Source organism: Crocuta crocuta, unplaced genomic scaffold (genome assembly GCF_008692635.1).
Source record: "Crocuta crocuta isolate KB4526 unplaced genomic scaffold, BGI_CrCroc_1.0 scaffold189, whole genome shotgun sequence".
Taxonomy (NCBI): Eukaryota; Metazoa; Chordata; class Mammalia; order Carnivora; family Hyaenidae; genus Crocuta; species Crocuta crocuta.
This window is the reverse complement of record NW_027551564.1, coordinates 4,767,594-4,776,129: the sequence shown is the minus strand read 5'-3', so window position 1 is coordinate 4,776,129 and position 8,536 is coordinate 4,767,594.

Here is an 8,536-nt window from a genome sequence, read left to right as displayed (position 1 = left end):
GTCTTTCCGGAAGTTTAAACCCAAAGGTCAGTCATTGGCCACTAGTAAGAAGTGAGCCTCTGCCTGCCCATCCCCGTGTCCCTATCATCAGACTGTAAGCAAAAAAACCCAGCCTCGAGCTCCTGGCACAGACACCAGCCAGCAGCAACCCTCACACATCCCTGCAAAGGAAGGACAGGCAGCAAAACTCCAGGACAGGACGAGCCGTCAGTTATCTCAGCCCTGTTCTAATCACCCTGGTTATTCCTCCTTGACTTTATTGGCCTATGAAGACAGCAGTTCTCAGCCCTCACTGCACAGGAGAAACATCTGGGGAACATCTATGACCATAATTGAAGTCCCAAACCCTCCCCCAAGCACAGATTGAAGCAGCCTGAGGTGGCGCCCGGCATCAGTATCTTTTTTACTTCCCTAAGTGATTCTAATGCGCAAGCAGGTTTGAGGATCATCCATCTACCTGCTGGCCTCTGCTATTTTTACCAACCATGTCTGCCCAGGCTCTCTTCCACATTCACCGACACTGGCCCACCATATTTATCCACTTTTTCCCACCTTTCTAGGGCCATTCAAACTTCATTTTGCTGCCTGAAGCTATCTTACTGTCATACTCTTCTCCAGACTTGACACACTGCCTGGCAAGATTTCTTTCTCTTCTTTCCTGGGTCTCGGCTTCCCCTGGCCTGTCCCAATGGGACACGCACCAGGATCACAAAAACACCTTAGCAAGAGTCTGCCTACCCACCGGCTGTTCCCTCCTTCACGTTAGCCTGTCCCCAATCTGACAGGTCACATCATCCTTTCCTCTTGGAACTCCATATCATTCATACCTTGGTCCACATTTGAACCAAGCACCTTAGCACGCCTATTCCCTTGCCTACCTATGCATTCAGAACTAACGCCATGGAGGGCCAAATAGTTTTTGTTGTGGGAAGCTATCCTGTGTGTTATTAAGATGTTCAATAGCACCTTTGGTCTCTCCTCACCAGATGCCAAGTAGCACCTTTTCCCCATCTCGTGACAACTAAAAATGTCTCCAGACACGCCCCAGTGATCCTGGTGAGGGGAAGAATTACCCCATCCTCTGCCTCATTGAGAACCACTGCTCTATCTGGGTGTCTAATCTCCCAACCTACGTCAGCCACCGTGCTCCCTCTGCCCTCTGGTGCATAGAGTCTTCCCAGTATTAATTTTCACCCAAGTTTACAATCTATGATTCTGAAGCATCTTCTTCCTCCCGAACTGAGAACCTTCAGCTTTGATTCACTTCCCAAACGATGCCAGTCCCAAAGCGGATTCTCACATCCTCTGTTCATTCTTAACCCTCCTGTTGCAGATGACCTTTGGGAACATTCTGTGAAATGTATCCCAGGGTAGAGTTCCAATCCATGCAGTTATTCTGAAATCTCCTTAAAATCACTACCGTGGGGGCGCCTCGGGGGGCTGTCAGTTGAGCGTCCACCTCTTGATTTCGGCTCTGGTCATGATCTCATGTATTCCTGAGATCGAGCCCCTAGTCGGGCTTTGTGCTGATAGTATGGAGCCTGCTTTGGATTCTCTCTCCCCTCTCGCTCCGGCCCTCCCCAACTCACTCTCAATTACTTTCTCTCTCTCTCTCTGTCTCAAGATAAATAAATAAACTTAAAAAAATCCCACTTCCCTGATTTTCCATTACATAGCTTTGTTGCATAAAGACTGGCCTTATGCTATATGCCCTATAGACACTAAACACTAAATGAATTTATGTAATGAGAGTGTTAATAGAACAAAGACCAGGATCTTTCTTTTTTTCCCCCCCCAGATTTTAAGTAATCTCCACACCCAACTCAAAATAAAACCCCGAGATCAAGAGTTACATGTTCCACTGACTGAGCCAGCCAGGTGCCCCAGACGAGACCAGGACCTTTCTTAACACTGGAAATGCCAAGCTGATATCTGACTCTAAACAGTCTTATCCTTGGAATAATTATTTATTCCTGCCTCTGACTTGTGGAATGGGGATTGTAATGTTCCCGAAAAGCCCTTTGAAATTCCACATTGGGTGGAATTTCATTTCCATTTGAGTACCAACTCTTAATTACTTGAGCTAATGGAGATGGACAAAGCACCAAAAACTGAATATTCATATAATACAGACGTAAACTTATGCTGAAACAAACGTGTTTTCTCAAATTTTCAGAAATCAAAAGGTTACCAAAAGTTATGAGGCTGATTTCATTGCATGATTCATAACTCTTCCAACTGAGGAGCTGCAAATATGTTTGAGCACCATGGTACTGGCATAAGACAACCAGAGAGCAACTTTCCATGGTTCTTCGTTGTAATCAGAGGTGATTTCAATCAGAGGTGATTTCAAGATCAGCGTTGTCTTGATAGGTTTATATTAAGAATTTTTATTCCAAAACCAGGATTTATATAGTTTTTATTCATTCGACTTTCCTATACGAAGAGAATTCTTGGCTTTTCATAATTACAGTTCCTGCATCCCCACTACCCAAGGCAGCTAACTCCATCCTCCCACCATCTCCCCTTCCGCTGCCAGGAGAAATGAACATGTGCAAGAGCTTCCGGTCGCTTAGAGCAGGACACAGAGTACAGGGTACAGGGTTGTCGAATAGACAAGTATGCTTTTGTTGACTAGACATGTTTTTGTATCTGCAAACTGAAAAGTTATTTTTAACAAACATACTTCATTTTGCTTAAAAAATAGTATGGACATAGCTTATAGGATACTAAAATAAAAGCATGCTCATTGGGGTCTTTTTTGTTTTTCTTTTTAGGGGGCGGGTGTATTTTAAGCTTTTAGCCTAAACCAGTTTTGGTTTAACAGGTGCAAAGTGTTAATTACTGAGGAAGAGAGATGTTCCCTAAAGCTTTATTAATAAAGTTTATCTTAGCTCTACATCTCTTATGAGGACTATGGCAACTTCTTTAGAACATAAAATACTACCCAACTTACACAAAACTCCAAACTCCAGTTTGAGGAAAACATTTCTACATTGTTTTTTCATACTGTAAGTGCAGAATCTCATTTTTTTTTTAATATTTTTATTTATTTCTAGGAGAGAGAGACAGTGTGAGCAGGGGAGGGTCAGAGAGAGAGGGAGTCACAGACTGAAACAGGCTCCAGGCTCTGAGCTGGCAGTCAGCACAGAGCCCGACGCGGGGCTCGAACCCACGAACCGCGAGATCATGACCCAAGCGAAAGTCGAATGCTTAACCGACTAAGCCCCCCAGGCGCCCCCAGAATCTCATTTTCTGAGAGGCAAAGACTGAAGTGGATGGCACTGATAATCACGCCACATCTCCCAGTTCCATGTCTCTCACAGAACAGCCAACAATAATCCCCATTGCAGTCTAGCCCTTGTTTTAAAACTGGCGGATAAGGAAACTGCGTATCACAATTAAAAGAGCGAGTTTCCCCTAGTTCGTCACTACAGCACGTGGCATTTTAACTTCAACACTGTGAAAGAATTGACTTCCTTCTCTTTGTTCTTTCTTAGCTAGTGATCATTTTTGTTTTATCTGCTATAACTAAATAAGAGTTAATGCCAGCCTCGTCACTGGGAAGTCACTGGCGGATTTGTCAACTGTGTCATAGAGTGGATCAAAGACACGTGTCAGAGGATTCACACCCCAAAGACTTTCTTGTTAGATACAAAAGTGAAAACAATGCATCGATTTGTCTTAGTTTTCCCCAAACTGACTCAAACCTAGAATTAAACTACATGATGATAATAACATGAAGCTTTTTTGGAGAATTCTTCTAAGATGCTGGGAGAGGGAGACTACACATTCCAGCGGAGAAATAAAGCAACAATATAATAAAGGTTCACTGTTATTTGTCATAGTTTGGGCTCCCGTAACAAAAATACCATAGACCAGGGCCTCAAACAACAAACCTTTACTTCTCACAGTTCTGGAGGTTGGTAAGTCCAAGAGCAAGGCACTGGCAGATTTAGTGTCTGGTGAGCGGCCGCTTTCTGGTTTACAGACAACCAGCTTCTAGTTGTGTCTTCACAAGGTGGAAAAGACAAGGTTGGAGCACCTGCGTGGCTCAGTCACATAAGCATCTGACTCTTGATTTTGGCTCAGGTCATGATACCATGGTTCATGAGTTTGAGCCCCATGTTGGGCTCCATGCTGACAGTGCAGAGCCTGCTTGGGATTCTGTCTCCCTTTCCCTCTCTCTCTCTCTCTCTCAAAAATAAATAATCTTTATTTTAAAAAGGAAAAGAAAAGGCTGCTCTCTGGGATCTCTTGTATAAGGCACTGATCCCATTCTTAAGGGCAGCACCCCCATGAACTATTCCCAAAGCCCCCACCTCTAAACACCGTAACACTGGGGGATAGGATTTCAACATACAAATTTTGGGGGGATGCAAACATCCAGTCTATAGGACTGTTGTTGTTTCTTACTTATATTTTAAAAGTTAACATTCACAGATCGAGCAGGCAAAACTTTGACCCATGGAAAGTACTTACACTTAGAACACACATAGTTCTGAGCAGAAAGAAAAACATCCCTGCTATTGTAAGGTCAGAGCATCATTGCACGGACCATTTATTATTTTTTTTAAGTCCTTGCAACTGTCATTTTAAAAACCCACAACCCTCATCAGCAGAATATTTGGAATAGTATACTCACTCCAGTGTTCCAGGAAGGTCAAATTTCTTTCCTACGTCTCTTAAGAGGCACCTCTTGAAACTTCCCAGTTAAGATTTTCAAAACTTTGTAATAAATAATAGCCCTGGATGAAAGCCTATAATATGGCTCTCAGTGAACTTGACTTCCATCATAAAACGGAAACATTTGTCAAGATTTTGGGTTTTGAGGTAGCTGCCACCTAATAACTATTCAGAAAAAAATACCCCAAGTAGTTTAGGTCTTGTTGTAATCTCTGTGATTTTCAAGTCACACAGAAGGATACTCATTTCTATGTATTTATTTATGAAACCATGGTTATAATTTCTCAAAAAATACATATGTATAAAGAGGGACTAATGATCCTTAGTAGTGTTACCAAAAAAAGTAAAAGGTAAATTTTAAGCTAGTTCTTTTTCTCCCTAACACATAAAAAAGAATGAGTTAACACAAGCATTCATTTCAACAACTTTTATTGATGATTTATTATGTATCGGGTACTATGTTAAGCCCTGAGGCAAATATAAAGAAATAAATGATCACTGCGCCCCTCCCCACTTAAATGGGAAAATCAATGTCAAGGATGAGTGAAGATTAAACCCTTACCATAAAGTAGAAGCAAGCAGCCTAAGTCATCAGGGAGCCTAAACGCCAGGTCAATTTCCTTCACATTCCTCTTCCTCTAAACTGTGTGCTTTTATTCAATGCTTTTCAAAGAAGACAGATAAAAGGCTGAACAAGAAGATACTTCTACTGCCCTTTTCCTTCTAAATACAGAAATTAGGGCTTGCTCTAACCTTAGATTCTTTCCCTCTCTCACCTGGAAATTAACAGAATGGAGAAAGACAATGAATTAATGATGAACAATTTGTTACTAACTTGAGGGAAGTCCAAATAACTAATTTTAGAATCTGCCATTACTGTGCTTCATCGTTTTGTTCTTGTTCTGTGCTTTTATTTTATTTGCATTATAGTTTTGCATATAAATGAATAAAAAGACAACACGTATTCATTCAGGTTGTAATGGTCATCATTTCTTCGTTATCATAAAAAGCAACAGTCACACAAGGTAACAACATCTAAAGGGGTTTAATACTCTCCTCCTCACCCATGTCAAGGAAAGTTCAAAGGAATGGGACTGCCACTCGATCCAGGACATCTCTTACTCCGAATCCCTCAGTGCCCAAGGTTGACACCACCCACCTTGGGCCTCCTCTCCTCCCTCCCACACTGCCTTCTCCTCAGCAATCCCGTGCTTCATCTTTTTCACCTAGGAAAAATTGGGGGGTGGGGGTGGAGAATAATTGTTAGTAGCTATTAAAAATGTATTTAAAAGAATTGTTGAGGGGTGCCTGGGTGGCTTAGTTGGTTAAGCGTCGACTTTCGCTTAGGTCATGATCTCACGGTTCGTGGGTTCGAGCCCCGCGTCGGGCTCTGTGCTGACTGCCAGCTCAGAGCCTGGAGCCTGTTTCAGAGTCTGTGACTCCCTCTCTCTCTGACCCTCCCCTACTCATGCTGTCTCTCTCCTAGAAATAAATAAAACATTAAAAAAAAAAAATTTTAAAAGAATTGTTGAGGGGTGCCTGGGTGGCTCAGTTGGTTAAGCATATGACTTCAGCTCAAGTCATGATCTCATGGTTCGTGAGTTCAAGCCTCACGTCAGGCTCTGTGCTGACAGCTCAGAGCCTGGATCCTGTTCCAATTCTCTGTCTCCCTCTCTCTGCCCCTCCCTGCTCATGCTCTGTCTCTCTTTCAAACATAAATAAACTTTAAAAAAAAAAAAAAAGAATTGAGGCGAAGGTCCTATTCATAAAACTTCAAACGTGCAGAGTATAAGGCCCAACACTGGTAAGTTCTCTGTGATATCTGGTAGTGTCCGAAGTGAAGACCCTTCACCTGGCCAGTCTACCATTTTGCTCCCCATTGCTGACAGTAAAGAAAACATACCTCAAAGGAGATTGTTTTGTCTCAAAAAAAATCAGAGATTCAACAAATGATTGTTGAAGCTGAAAGTATGTGTTGGTGTTTTAGAGTTCTTGATGTACGATAATAGGCGCTCAATAAAGTGCCTACTAAATAAATATTAGGTCCCTGTAAAGACTCCATAAAGCCTCTTGATTCTCAGATCTAGAGATTAACAGAAGAGTTCCTCATTCAAACATGGTGCTCCCAATATAATTGCAAGCAAACCTCATATAAAACTGTGTAGAGCCTGAGAGCTTCAAAGGGAGAAGAAACGTGAACATAACCTTCCCCAGCCTTGCAGCTGGGTGCTCTGCAAGTGGCTTAATATACAGACACCTTACCCCATACACGGCTGCCCAACTGGCTTCTGACTCCTTATGCCACCAAACCAACCTCCACAGAGCCCCCAGTGATCTTTGAAAAATGGAATCAGGGCACCTGAGTGGCTCAGTTGGTTAAGCGTCCGACTCTTGACTTTGACTCAGATTGGCCTTTGCACTGACAGCACAGAGGCTGCTTGGGATTCTCTCTCTGCGCCTCCCCAGCTCACACTCACTTTCTCACTCTCTCTCTCTTACTCTCAAACTTTTTAAAAAATTAGTTACAAATGGAATTTTTGATTATTACACATGTTGCTTAAAATTCTTCAGTAAGCCCTAAGAATTAACTATCGCATCTTTTCACACTGTAAGAGGAGATTCACCTGATCTGGCCCTTGCTGCCTCTCTAGCTGTTTCATTGATCAGCTGGTTGGCTGGTTGTCTGTGTTGTTTGTTTGGGTGGGGGAGGGCTTTCTTTTCCTCATGAGGTTCTGGTTCTCACTGTATCCAGGTCTCTCCTTATGAAGCTGGCCTAGGCTTAGAAGGCCCCTCCCCTTCCTCTTCTTTACCTTTAAGCCTCAGTTTTAGCATCTCCTCCTTCAGAAGCCTAAGGCTGAGTTAGACATCTCCCTTTCTTTCTCCAGCAAGTACTCAGACTATCCTAGCACTGCACTTCCAAGTTATTTTGTTATGATTTAGTGACCATCTAATCCTCAGTGCTTACTCACTCTGGCACATTACTCATCAGATTGGCACAGCCTGGCACATAGTAGGTACTCAAGAGATTCTGAATGAATGAATGCTGAATGGCTTACATGGGGAAATGTTGCAGCAGCCAAAAATTAATGGTCTAGGGGCACCTGGGTGGGCTCACTGGGTTAAGTATCTGACTCTTGATTTCAGTTCAGGTCATGATGTCACAGTAATGAGATCAAGTCCCACATCAGGCTCTGTGCTGACAGCATGGAGTCGGCTTGGGATTCTCTCTCTCTCTCTCTCTGCCCCTCCCCCACTTGTTGCATTCTCTGTGTCTCTGTCAAATAAACATAAGGAAAAAAAAAAAGAATTAATGGCTTAAAGTGACCTCTGAATGCCTCCTTTCTACCTAGCCCCATATGCCACTCTTAGGGGTATCTGTGATTGAAAAGACAGGTACATTCTAGCCCAAAAGGGACATTGACCTTGAAACTTCTTATGTGTGCAGAATAAAGCTGAGAACTTTAGTTTAGAGAAAATGTTAAACTCTTTTCATCAAGAAACAAGCCCAGGACATACCAGCAGAGGTTCTCAACCCCTCTGCCAAGTTGTTAATGGCTGAGGAGGGTGAACTGTCCCTAAGATTCCACCAGTTAAGAATATCTTTAATGATTAGGGTTTTGTCTTTGAAATTCTCAGATTTCTCATTCTTTCCATAAAATGAAACAGACTTTTTTTGTAAATTACCTGCCAGTTAAATGACTTAATTACCCAACTGACATACATTCCAGGTAGTCAAACTGATATTTCAGGAATGTACTCCATATTTATTCTATAGCTTCCCATCCTTTTTCAACACCCTCCCCAGAGAATACATTATAGCTCCTTTCTACACTACATTCCTAAAAACCAA